Below are 14,705 nucleotides of genomic sequence, written 5' to 3' on the forward strand. Positions count from 1 at the left end.
TAAACTACAGAAATAACCACTTTTCCATAAAAAAACAAGGTCTAAATCATGTTTGATGCACTCTGGATACAATGTTTTCAACATAACTGTTCAAACTAGATGATTAGGAACACTGGGACCATTTTCAGCAAACTGCAGCAATTAAACTACAGAAATAACCACTTTTCCATAAAAAACAAGGTCTAAATCATGTTTGATGCACTCTGGATACAATGTTTTCAACATAACTGTTCAAACTAGATGATGGAACAACTGGGACCATTTTCAGCAAACTGCAGCAATTAAACTACAGAAATAACCACTTTTCCATAAAAAACAAGGTCTAAATCATGTTTGATGCACTCTGGATACAATGTTTTCAACATAACTGTTCAAACTAGATGATTAGGAACACTGGGACCATTTTCAGCAAACTGCAGCAATTAAACTACAGAAATAACCACTTTTCATAAAAAACAAGGTCTAAATCATGTTTGATGCACTCTGGATACAATGTTTTCAACATAACTGTTCAAACTAGACGATACTGGGACCATTTTCAGCAAACTGCAGCAATTAAACTACAGAAATAACCACTTTTCCATAAAAAACAAGGTCTAAATCATGTTTGATGCACTCTGGATACAATGTTTTCAACATAACTGTTCAAACTAGACGATAGGGACCATTTTTCAGCAAACTGCAGCAATTAAACATGTTTGATGCAGAAATAACCACTTTTCCATGGACAATTTTCAGCAAATAAAAAACAAGGTCTAAATCATGTTTGATGCACTCTGGATACAATGTTTTCAACATAACTGTTCAAACTAGATGATATAGGGACCATTTTCAGCAAACTGCAGCAATTAAACTACAGAAATAACCACTTTTCCATAAAAAACAAGGTCTAAATCATGTTTGATGCACTCTGGATACAATGTTTTCAACATAACTGTTCAAACTAGATGATAGAAACACTGGGACCATTTTCAGCAAACTGCAGCAATTAAACTACAGAAATAACCACTTTTCCATAAAAAACAAGGTCTAAATCATGTTTGATGCACTCTGGATACAATGTTTTCAACATAACTGTTCAAACTAGACGATATAGGGACCATTTTCAGCAAACTGCAGCAATTAAACTACAGAAATAACCACTTTTCAATAAAAAACAAGGTCTAAATCATGTTTGATGCACTCTGGATACAATGTTTTCAACATAACTGTTCAAACTAGACGACAGGGACCATTTTCAGCAAACTGCAGCAATTAAACTACAGAAATAACCACTTTTCCATAAAAAACAAGGTCTAAATCATGTTTGATGCACTCTGGATACAATGTTTTCAACATAACTGTTCAAACTAGACGATAGGGACCATTTTCAGCAAACTGCAGCAATTAAACTACAGAAATCACCACTTTTCCATAAAACAAGGTCTAAATCATGTTTGATGCACTCTGGATACAATGTTTTCAACATAACTGTTCAAACTAGACGATAGGGACCATTTTCAGCAAACTGCAGCAATTAAACTACAGAAATAACCACTTTTCCATAAAAAACAAGGTCTAAATCATGTTTGATGCACTCTGGATACAATGTTTTCAACATAACTGTTCAAACTAGACGATATGGACCATTTTCAGCAAACTGCAGCAATTAAACTACAGAAATAACCACTTTTCCATAAAAAACAAGGTCTAAATCATGTTTGATGCACTCTGGATACAATGTTTTCAACATAACTGTTCAAACTAGACGATAGAAACAGGGACCATTTTCAGCAAACTGCAGCAATTAAACTACAGAAATAACCACTTTTCCATAAAAAACAAGGTCTAAATCATGTTTGATGCACTCTGGATACAATGTTTTCAACATAACTGTTCAAACTAGACGATAGGAACACTGGGACCATTTTCAGCAAACTGCAGCAATTAAACTACAGAAATAACCACTTTTCCATAAAAAACAAGGTCTAAATCATGTTTGATGCACTCTGGATACAATGTTTTCAACATAACTGTTCAAACTAGACGATAGGGACCATTTTCAGCAAACTGCAGCAATTAAACTACAGAAATAACCACTTTTCCATAAAAAACAAGGTCTAAATCATGTTTGATGCACTCTGGATACAATGTTTTCAACATAACTGTTCAAACTAGACGATAGGGACCATTTTCAGCAAACTGCAGCAATTAAACTACAGAAATAACCACTTTTCCATAAAACAAGGTCTAAATCATGTTTGATGCACTCTGGATACAATGTTTTCAACATAACTGTTCAAACTAGACGATAGGGACCATTTTCAGCAAACTGCAGCAATTAAACTACAGAAATAACCACTTTTCCATAAAAAACAAGGTCTAAATCATGTTTGATGCACTCTGGATACAATGTTTTCAACATAACTGTTCAAACTAGACGATAGGGACCATTTTCAGCAAACTGCAGCAATTAAACTACAGAAATAACCACTTTTCCATAAAAAACAAGGTCTAAATCATGTTTGATGCACTCTGGATACAATGTTTTCAACATAACTGTTCAAACTAGACGATAGAAATAGGGACCATTTTCAGCAAACTGCAGCAATTAAACTACAGAAATAACCACTTTTCCATAAAAAACAAGGTCTAAATCATGTTTGATGCACTCTGGATACAATGTTTTCAACATAACTGTTCAAACTAGACGATTAGGGACCATTTTCAGCAAACTGCAGCAATTAAACTACAGAAATAACCACTTTTCCATAAAAAACAAGGTCTAAATCATGTTTGATGCACTCTGGATACAATGTTTTCAACATAACTGTTCAAACTAGATGATTAGAACACTGTGGACCATTTTCAGCAAACTGCAGCAATTAAACTACAGAAATAACCACTTTTCCATAAAAAACAAGGTCTAAATCATGTTTGATGCACTCTGGATACAATGTTTTCAACATAACTGTTCAAACTAGACGATAGGGACCATTTTCAGCAAACTGCAGCAATTAAACTACAGAAATAACCACTTTTCCATAAAAAACAAGGTCTAAATCATGTTTGATGCACTCTGGATACAATGTTTTCAACATAACTGTTCAAACTAGACGATATAGGGACCATTTTCAGCAAACTGCAGCAATTAAACTACAGAAATAACCACTTTTCAATAAAAAACAAGGTCTAAATCATGTTTGATGCACTCTGGATACAATGTTTTCAACATAACTGTTCAAACTAGACGATAGGGACCATTTTCAGCAAACTGCAGCAATTAAACTACAGAAATCACCACTTTTCCATAAAACAAGGTCTAAATCATGTTTGATGCACTCTGGATACAATGTTTTCAACATAACTGTTCAAACTAGACGATATAGGGACCATTTTCAGCAAACTGCAGCAATTAAACTACAGAAATAACCACTTTTCCATAAAACAGGGTCTAAATCATGTTTGATGCACTCTGGATACAATGTTTTCAACATAACTGTTCAAACTAGACGATAGGGACCATTTTCAGCAAACTGCAGCAATTAAACTACAGAAATAACCACTTTTCCATAAAAAACAAGGTCTAAATCATGTTTGATGCACTCTGGATACAATGTTTTCAACATAACTGTTCAAACTAGACGATAGGGACCATTTTCAGCAAACTGCAGCAATTAAACTACAGAAATAACCACTTTTCCATAAAAAACAAGGTCTAAATCATGTTTGATGCACTCTGGATACAATGTTTTCAACATAACTGTTCAAACTAGACGATATAGGGACCATTTTCAGCAAACTGCAGCAATTAAACTACAGAAATAACCACTTTTCCATAAAAAACAAGGTCTAAATCATGTTTGATGCACTCTGGATACAATGTTTTCAACATAACTGTTCAAACTAGACGATATAGGGACCATTTTCAGCAAACTGCAGCAATTAAACTACAGAAATAACCACTTTTCCATAAAAAACAAGGTCTAAATCATGTTTGATGCACTCTGGATACAATGTTTTCAACATAACTGTTCAAACTAGACGATAGGGACCATTTTCAGCAAACTGCAGCAATTAAACTACAGAAATAACCACTTTTCCATAAAAAACAAGGTCTAAATCATGTTTGATGCACTCTGGATACAATGTTTTCAACATAACTGTTCAAACTAGACGATAGGGACCATTTTCAGCAAACTGCAGCAATTAAACTACAGAAATAACCACTTTTCCATAAAAAACAAGGTCTAAATCATGTTTGATGCACTCTGGATACAATGTTTTCAACATAACTGTTCAAACTAGACGATAGGGACCATTTTCAGCAAACTGCAGCAATTAAACTACAGAAATAACCACTTTTCCATAAAAAACAAGGTCTAAATCATGTTTGATGCACTCTGGATACAATGTTTTCAACATAACTGTTCAAACTAGACGATAGGGACCATTTTCAGCAAACTGCAGCAATTAAACTACAGAAATAACCACTTTTCCATAAAAAACAAGGTCTAAATCATGTTTGATGCACTCTGGATACAATGTTTTCAACATAACTGTTCAAACTAGATGATAGAAATAGGGACCATTTTCAGCAAACTGCAGCAATTAAACTACAGAAATAACCACTTTTCCATAAAAAACAAGGTCTAAATCATGTTTGATGCACTCTGGATACAATGTTTTCAACATAACTGTTCAAACTAGACGATAGGGACATTTTCAGCAAACTGCAGCAATTAAACTACAGAAATAACCACTTTTCCATAAAAAACAAGGTCTAAATCATGTTTGATGCACTCTGGATACAATGTTTTCAACATAACTGTTTCAAACTAGACGACTAGGGACCATTTTCAGCAAACTGCAGCAATTAAACTACAGAAATAACCACTTTTCCATAAAAAAACAAGGTCTAAATCATGTTTGATGCACTCTGGATACAATGTTTTCAACATAACTGTTCAAACTAGATGATTAGGAATAGGGACCATTTTCAGCAAACTGCAGCAATTAAACTACAGAAATAACCACTTTTCATAAAAAACAAGGTCTAAATCATGTTTGATGCACTCTGGATACAATGTTTTCAACATAACTGTTCAAACTAGACGATAGGGACCATTTTCAGCAAACTGCAGCAATTAAACTACAGAAATAACCACTTTTCCATAAAAAACAAGGTCTAAATCATGTTTGATGCACTCTGGATACAATGTTTTCAACATAACTGTTTCAAACTAGACGATAGGGACCATTTTCAGCAAACTGCAGCAATTAAACTACAGAAATAACCACTTTTCCATAAAAAACAAGGTCTAAATCATGTTTGATGCACTCTGGATACAATGTTTTCAACATAACTGTTCAAACTAGACGATAGGGACCATTTTCAGCAAACTGCAGCAATTAAACTACAGAAATAACCACTTTTCCATAAAAAACAAGGTCTAAATCATGTTTGATGCACTCTGGATACAATGTTTTCAACATAACTGTTCAAACTAGACGATAGGGACCATTTTCAGCAAACTGCAGCAATTAAACTACAGAAATAACCACTTTTCCATAAAAAACAAGGTCTAAATCATGTTTGATGCACTCTGGATACAATGTTTTCAACATAACTGTTCAAACTAGACGATAGAAACACTAGGGACCATTTTCAGCAAACTGCAGCAATTAAACTACAGAAATAACCACTTTTCCATAAAAACAAGGTCTAAATCATGTTTGATGCACTCTGGATACAATGTTTTCAACATAACTGTTCAAACTAGACGATATAGGGACCATTTTCAGCAAACTGCAGCAATTAAACTACAGAAATAACCACTTTTCCATAAAAAACAAGGTCTAAATCATGTTTGATGCACTCTGGATACAATGTTTTCAACATAACTGTTCAAACTAGACGATAGGGACCATTTTCAGCAAACTGCAGCAATTAAACTACAGAAATAACCACTTTTCCATAAAAAACAAGGTCTAAATCATGTTTGATGCACTCTGGATACAATGTTTTCAACATAACTGTTCAAACTAGACGATATAGGGACCATTTTCAGCAAACTGCAGCAATTAAACTACAGAAATAACCACTTTTCCATAAAAAACAAGGTCTAAATCATGTTTGATGCACTCTGGATACAATGTTTTCAACATAACTGTTCAAACTAGACGATATAGGGACCATTTTCAGCAAACTGCAGCAATTAAACTACAGAAATAACCACTTTTCCATAAAAAACAAGGTCTAAATCATGTTTTGATGCACTCTGGATACAATGTTTTCAACATAACTGTTCAAACTAGACGATAGGGACCATTTTCAGCAAACTGCAGCAATTAAACTACAGAAATAACCACTTTTCCATAAAAAACAAGGTCTAAATCATGTTTGATGCACTCTGGATACAATGTTTTCAACATAACTGTTCAAACTAGACGATAGGGACCATTTTCAGCAAACTGCAGCAATTAAACTACAGAAATAACCACTTTTCCATAAAAAACAAGGTCTAAATCATGTTTGATGCACTCTGGATACAATGTTTTCAACATAACTGTTCAAACTAGACGATAGGGACCATTTTCAGCAAACTGCAGCAATTAAACTACAGAAATAACCACTTTTCCATAAAAAACAAGGTCTAAATCATGTTTGATGCACTCTGGATACAATGTTTTCAACATAACTGTTCAAACTAGACGATAGAACACTAGGGACCATTTTCAGCAAACTGCAGCAATTAAACTACAGAAATAACCACTTTTCCATAAAAAACAAGGTCTAAATCATGTTTGATGCACTCTGGATACAATGTTTTCAACATAACTGTTCAAACTAGACGATAGGGACCATTTTCAGCAAACTGCAGCAATTAAACTACAGAAATAACCACTTTTCCATAAAAAACAAGGTCTAAATCATGTTTGATGCACTCTGGATACAATGTTTTCAACATAACTGTTCAAACTAGACGATATAGGGACCATTTTCAGCAAACTGCAGCAATTAAACTACAGAAATAACCACTTTTCCATAAAAAACAAGGTCTAAATCATGTTTGATGCACTCTGGATACAATGTTTTCAACATAACTGTTCAAACTAGACGATAGGGACCATTTTCAGCAAACTGCAGCAATTAAACTACAGAAATATAACCACTTTTCCATAAAAAACAAGTCTAAATCATGTTTGATGCACTCTGGATACAATGTTTTCAACATAACTGTTCAAACTAGACGATAGGGACCATTTTCAGCAAACTGCAGCAATTAAACTACAGAAATAACCACTTTTCCATAAAAAACAAGGTCTAAATCATGTTTGATGCACTCTGGATACAATGTTTTCAACATAACTGTTCAAACTAGACGATATAGGGACCATTTTCAGCAAACTGCAGCAATTAAACTACAGAAATAACCACTTTTCCATAAAAAACAAGGTCTAAATCATGTTTGATGCACTCTGGATACAATGTTTTCAACATAACTGTTCAAACTAGACGATAGGGACCATTTTCAGCAAACTGCAGCAATTAAACTACAGAAATAACCACTTTTCCATAAAAAACAAGGTCTAAATCATGTTTGATGCACTCTGGATACAATGTTTTCAACATAACTGTTCAAACTAGACGATAGGGACCATTTTCAGCAAACTGCAGCAATTAAACTACAGAAATAACCACTTTTCCATAAAAAACAAGGTCTAAATCATGTTTGATGCACTCTGGATACAATGTTTTCAACATAACTGTTCAAACTAGACGATAGGGACCATTTTCAGCAAACTGCAGCAATTAAACTACAGAAATAACCACTTTTCCATAAAAAACAAGGTCTAAATCATGTTTGATGCACTCTGGATACAATGTTTTCAACATAACTGTTCAAACTAGACGATAGGGACCATTTTCAGCAAACTGCAGCAATTAAACTACAGAAATAACCACTTTTCCATAAAAAACAAGGTCTAAATCATGTTTGATGCACTCTGGATACAATGTTTTCAACATAACTGTTCAAACTAGACGAATAGGGACCATTTTCAGCAAACTGCAGCAATTAAACTACAGAAATAACCACTTTTCCATAAAAAACAAGGTCTAAATCATGTTTGATGCACTCTGGATACAATGTTTTCAACATAACTGTTCAAACTAGACGATAGGGACCATTTTCAGCAAACTGCAGCAATTAAACTACAGAAATAACCACTTTTCCATAAAAAACAAGGTCTAAATCATGTTTGATGCACTCTGGATACAATGTTTTCAACATAACTGTTCAAACTAGACGATAGGAACAGGGACCATTTTCAGCAAACTGCAGCAATTAAACTACAGAAATAACCACTTTTCCATAAAAAACAAGGTCTAAATCATGTTTGATGCACTCTGGATACAATGTTTTCAACATAACTGTTCAAACTAGACGATAGGGACCATTTTCAGCAAACTGCAGCAATTAAACTACAGAAATAACCACTTTTCCATAAAAAACAAGGTCTAAATCATGTTTGATGCACTCTGGATACAATGTTTTCAACATAACTGTTCAAACTAGACGATAGGGACCATTTTCAGCAAACTGCAGCAATTAAACTACAGAAATAACCACTTTTCCATAAAAAACAAGGTCTAAATCATGTTTGATGCACTCTGGATACAATGTTTTCAACATAACTGTTCAAACTAGACGATACAGGGACCATTTTCAGCAAACTGCAGCAATTAAACTACAGAAATAACCACTTTTCCATAAAAAACAAGGTCTAAATCATGTTTGATGCACTCTGGATACAATGTTTTCAACATAACTGTTCAAACTAGACGATAGGGACCATTTTCAGCAAACTGCAGCAATTAAACTACAGAAATAACCACTTTTCCATAAAAAACAAGGTCTAAATCATGTTTGATGCACTCTGGATACAATGTTTTCAACATAACTGTTCAAACTAGACGATAGGGACCATTTTCAGCAAACTGCAGCAATTAAACTACAGAAATAACCACTTTTCCATAAAAAACAAGGTCTAAATCATGTTTGATGCACTCTGGATACAATGTTTTCAACATAACTGTTCAAACTAGACGATAGAAACATAGGGACCATTTTCAGCAAACTGCAGCAATTAAACTACAGAAATAACCACTTTTCCATAAAAAACAAGGTCTAAATCATGTTTGATGCACTCTGGATACAATGTTTTCAACATAACTGTTCAAACTAGACGATAGGGACCATTTTCAGCAAACTGCAGCAATTAAACTACAGAAATAACCACTTTTCCATAAAAAACAAGGTCTAAATCATGTTTGATGCACTCTGGATACAATGTTTTCAACATAACTGTTCAAACTAGACGATTAGGAATAGGGACCATTTTCAGCAAACTGCAGCAATTAAACTACAGAAATAACCACTTTTCCATAAAAAACAAGGTCTAAATCATGTTTGATGCACTCTGGATACAATGTTTTCAACATAACTGTTCAAACTAGACGATACAGGGACCATTTTCAGCAAACTGCAGCAATTAAACTACAGAAATAACCACTTTTCCATAAAAAACAAGGTCTAAATCATGTTTGATGCACTCTGGATACAATGTTTTCAACATAACTGTTCAAACTAGACGATAGGGACCATTTTCAGCAAACTGCAGCAATTAAACTACAGAAATAACCACTTTTCCATAAAAAACAAGGTCTAAATCATGTTTGATGCACTCTGGATACAATGTTTTCAACATAACTGTTCAAACTAGACGATAGGGACCATTTTCAGCAAACTGCAGCAATTAAACTACAGAAATAACCACTTTTCCATAAAAAACAAGGTCTAAATCATGTTTGATGCACTCTGGATACAATGTTTTCAACATAACTGTTCAAACTAGACGATAGGAATAGGGACCATTTTCAGCAAACTGCAGCAATTAAACTACAGAAATAACCACTTTTCCATAAAAAACAAGGTCTAAATCATGTTTGATGCACTCTGGATACAATGTTTTCAACATAACTGTTCAAACTAGACGATAGGGACCATTTTCAGCAAACTGCAGCAATTAAACTACAGAAATAACCACTTTTCCATAAAAAACAAGGTCTAAATCATGTTTGATGCACTCTGGATACAATGTTTTCAACATAACTGTTCAAACTAGACGATAGGGACCATTTTCAGCAAACTGCAGCAATTAAACTACAGAAATAACCACTTTTCCATAAAAAACAAGGTCTAAATCATGTTTGATGCACTCTGGATACAATGTTTTCAACATAACTGTTCAAACTAGACGATAGGGACCATTTTCAGCAAACTGCAGCAATTAAACTACAGAAATAACCACTTTTCCATAAAAAACAAGGTCTAAATCATGTTTGATGCACTCTGGATACAATGTTTTCAACATAACTGTTCAAACTAGACGATAGGGACCATTTTCAGCAAACTGCAGCAATTAAACTACAGAAATAACCACTTTTCCATAAAAAACAAGGTCTAAATCATGTTTGATGCACTCTGGATACAATGTTTTCAACATAACTGTTCAAACTAGACGATATAGGGACCATTTTCAGCAAACTGCAGCAAACTACAGAAATAACCACTTTTCCATAAAAAACAAGGTCTAAATCATGTTTGATGCACTCTGGATACAATGTTTTCAACATAACTGTTCAAACTAGACGATAGGGACCATTTTCAGCAAACTGCAGCAATTAAACTACAGAAATAACCACTTTTCCATAAAAAACAAGGTCTAAATCATGTTTGATGCACTCTGGATACAATGTTTTCAACATAACTGTTCAAACTAGACGATAGGAACACTGTGGACCATTTTCAGCAAACTGCAGCAATTAAACTACAGAAATAACCACTTTTCCATAAAAAACAAGGTCTAAATCATGTTTGATGCACTCTGGATACAATGTTTTCAACATAACTGTTCAAACTAGACGATATAGGGACCATTTTCAGCAAACTGCAGCAATTAAACAGAAATAACCACTTTTCCATAAAAAACAAGGTCTAAATCATGTTTGATGCACTCTGGATACAATGTTTTCAACATAACTGTTCAAACTAGACGATAGGGACCATTTTCAGCAAACTGCAGCAATTAAACTACAGAAATAACCACTTTTCCATAAAAAACAAGGTCTAAATCATGTTTGATGCACTCTGGATACAATGTTTTCAACATAACTGTTCAAACTAGACGATAGGGACCATTTTCAGCAAACTGCAGCAATTAAACTACAGAAATAACCACTTTTCCATAAAAAACAAGGTCTAAATCATGTTTGATGCACTCTGGATACAATGTTTTCAACATAACTGTTCAAACTAGATGATAGACGATAGGGACCATTTTCAGCAAACTGCAGCAATTAAACTACAGAAATAACCACTTTTCCATAAAAAACAAGGTCTAAATCATGTTTGATGCACTCTGGATACAATGTTTTCAACATAACTGTTCAAACTAGACGATTAGGGACCATTTTCAGCAAACTGCAGCAATTAAACTACAGAAATAACCACTTTTCCATAAAAAACAAGGTCTAAATCATGTTTGATGCACTCTGGATACAATGTTTTCAACATAACTGTTCAAACTAGACGATAGGAACAGGGACCATTTTCAGCAAACTGCAGCAATTAAACTACAGAAATAACCACTTTTCCATAAAAAACAAGGTCTAAATCATGTTTGATGCACTCTGGATACAATGTTTTCAACATAACTGTTCAAACTAGAGGAATAGGGACCATTTTCAGCAAACTGCAGCAATTAAACTACAGAAATAACCACTTTTTCATAAAAAACAAGGTCTAAATCATGTTTGATGCACTCTGGATACAATGTTTTCAACATAACTGTTCAAACTAGACGATAGGGACCATTTTCAGCAAACTGCAGCAATTAAACTACAGAAATAACCACTTTTCCAAAAACAAGGTCTAAATCATGTTTGATGCACTCTGGATACAATGTTTTCAACATAACTGTTCAAACTAGACGATAGGGACCATTTTCAGCAAACTGCAGCAATTAAACAGAAATAACCACTTTTCCATAAAAAACAAGGTCTAAATCATGTTTGATGCACTCTGGATACAATGTTTTCAACATAACTGTTCAAACTAGACGATACTGTGGACCATTTTCAGCAAACTGCAGCAATTAAACTACAGAAATAACCACTTTTCCATAAAAAACAAGGTCTAAATCATGTTTGATGCACTCTGGATACAATGTTTTCAACATAACTGTTCAAACTAGATGATTAGGGACCATTTTCAGCAAACTGCAGCAATTAAACTACAGAAATAACCACTTTTCCATAAAAAACAAGGTCTAAATCATGTTTGATGCACTCTGGATACAATGTTTTCAACATAACTGTTCAAACTAGACGATAGGAACACTGTGGACAATTTTCAGCAAACTGCAGCAATTAAACTACAGAAATAACCACTTTTCCATAAAAAACAAGGTCTAAATCATGTTTGATGCACTCTGGATACAATGTTTTCAACATAACTGTTCAAACTAGACGATAGGGACCATTTTCAGCAAACTGCAGCAATTAAACTACAGAAATAACCACTTTTCCAAAAACAAGGTCTAAATCATGTTTGATGCACTCTGGATACAATGTTTTCAACATAACTGTTCAAACTAGATGATTAGGGACCATTTTCAGCAAACTGCAGCAATTAAACTACAGAAATAACCACTTTTCCATAAAAAACAAGGTCTAAATCATGTTTGATGCACTCTGGATACAATGTTTTCAACATAACTGTTCAAACTAGACGATAGGGACCATTTTCAGCAAACTGCAGCAATTAAACTACAGAAATAACCACTTTTCCATAAAAAACAAGGTCTAAATCATGTTTGATGCACTTGGATACAATGTTTTCAACATAACTGTTCAAACTAGACGATAGGGACCATTTTCAGCAAACTGCAGCAATTAAACTACAGAAATAACCACTTTTCCATAAAAAACAAGGTCTAAATCATGTTTGATGCACTCTGGATACAATGTTTTCAACATAACTGTTCAAACTAGACGATATAGGGACCATTTTCAGCAAACTGCAGCAATTAAACTACAGAAATAACCACTTTTCCAAAAAACAAGGTCTAAATCATGTTTGATGCACTCTGGATACAATGTTTTCAACATAACTGTTCAAACTAGACGATGATAGAAGGGACCATTTTCAGCAAACTGCAGCAATTAAACTAGAAATAACCACTTTTCCATAAAAAACAAGGTCTAAATCATGTTTGATGCACTCTGGATACAATGTTTTCAACATAACTGTTCAAACTAGACGAACAGGGACCATTTTCAGCAAACTGCAGCAATTTGAATTACAGAAATAACCACTTTTCCATAAAAAACAAGGTCTAAATCATGTTTGATGCACTCTGGATACAATGTTTTCAACATAACTGTTCAAACTAGACGATTAGGGACCATTTTCAGCAAACTGCAGCAATTAAACTACAGAAATAACCACTTTTCCATAAAAAACAAGGTCTAAATCATGTTTGATGCACTCTGGATACAATGTTTTCAACATAACTGTTCAAACTAGACGAACAGGGACCATTTTCAGCAAACTGCAGCAATTAAACTACAGAAATAACCACTTTTCCATAAAAAACAAGGTCTAAATCATGTTTGATGCACTCTGGATACAATGTTTTCAACATAACTGTTCAAACTAGACGATTAGGAACAGGGACCATTTTCAGCAAACTGCAGCAATTAAACTACAGAAATAACCACTTTTCCATAAAAAACAAGGTCTAAATCATGTTTGATGCACTCTGGATACAATGTTTTCAACATAACTGTTCAAACTAGACGATTAGGGACCATTTTCAGCAAACTGCAGCAATTAAACTACAGAAATAACCACTTTTCCAAAAACAAGGTCTAAATCATGTTTGATGCACTCTGGATACAATGTTTTCAACATAACTGTTCAAACTAGACGATAGGGACCATTTTCAGCAAACTGCAGCAATTAAACTACAGAAATAACCACTTTTCCATAAAAAACAAGGTCTAAATCATGTTTGATGCACTCTGGATACAATGTTTTCAACATAACTGTTCAAACTAGACGATAGGGACCATTTTCAGCAAACTGCAGCAATTAAACTACAGAAATCACCACTTTTCCATAAAACAAGGTCTAAATCATGTTTGATGCACTCTGGATACAATGTTTTCAACATAACTGTTCAAACTAGACGATATAGGGACCATTTTCAGCAAACTGCAGCAATTAAACTAGAGAAATAACCACTTTTCCATAAAAAACAAGGTCTAAATCATGTTTGATGCACTCTGGATACAATGTTTTCAACATAACTGTTCAAACTAGACGATATAGGGACCATTTTCAGCAAACTGCAGCAATTAAACTACAGAAATAACCACTTTTCCATAAAAAACAAGGTCTAAATCATGTTTGATGCACTCTGGATACAATGTTTTCAACATAACTGTTCAAACTAGACGATTAGGAATAGGGACCATTTTCAGCAAACTGCAGCAATTAAACTACAGAAATAACCACTTTTCCATAAAAAACAAGGTCTAAATCATGTTTGATGCACTCTGGATACAATGTTTTCAACATAACTGTTCAAACTAG

At 34.0% G+C, this 14,705-nt stretch overlaps 1 long non-coding RNA gene across 20 annotated transcripts in view; it reads left to right on the top strand.

Annotated features, from left to right (window-relative positions):
* Positions 1-967: 967 nt before the first annotated feature.
* LOC127918152 (uncharacterized) overlaps positions 968-14,705 on the top strand; it is a 31,995-nt gene continuing 18,257 nt past the window's right edge. For 8 of the 20 annotated variants that reach the window (XR_008099154.1, XR_008099149.1, XR_008099150.1 and 5 more), the window contains exons 1-4: positions 968-1,423; positions 3,036-3,169; positions 3,300-3,695; positions 14,239-14,506. This is a non-coding gene — a long non-coding RNA (uncharacterized LOC127918152). Of the gene's footprint in view, positions 1,424-3,035; positions 3,170-3,299; positions 3,830-5,702; positions 6,103-14,238; positions 14,507-14,705 lie in introns of all 20 variants that reach the window. The other 12 variants (XR_008099147.1, XR_008099139.1, XR_008099140.1 and 9 more) reach the window with 12 other exon arrangements.

Source organism: Oncorhynchus keta, unplaced genomic scaffold, assembly GCF_023373465.1.
Source record: "Oncorhynchus keta strain PuntledgeMale-10-30-2019 unplaced genomic scaffold, Oket_V2 Un_contig_1341_pilon_pilon, whole genome shotgun sequence".
Classification (NCBI taxonomy): domain Eukaryota; kingdom Metazoa; phylum Chordata; class Actinopteri; order Salmoniformes; family Salmonidae; genus Oncorhynchus; species Oncorhynchus keta.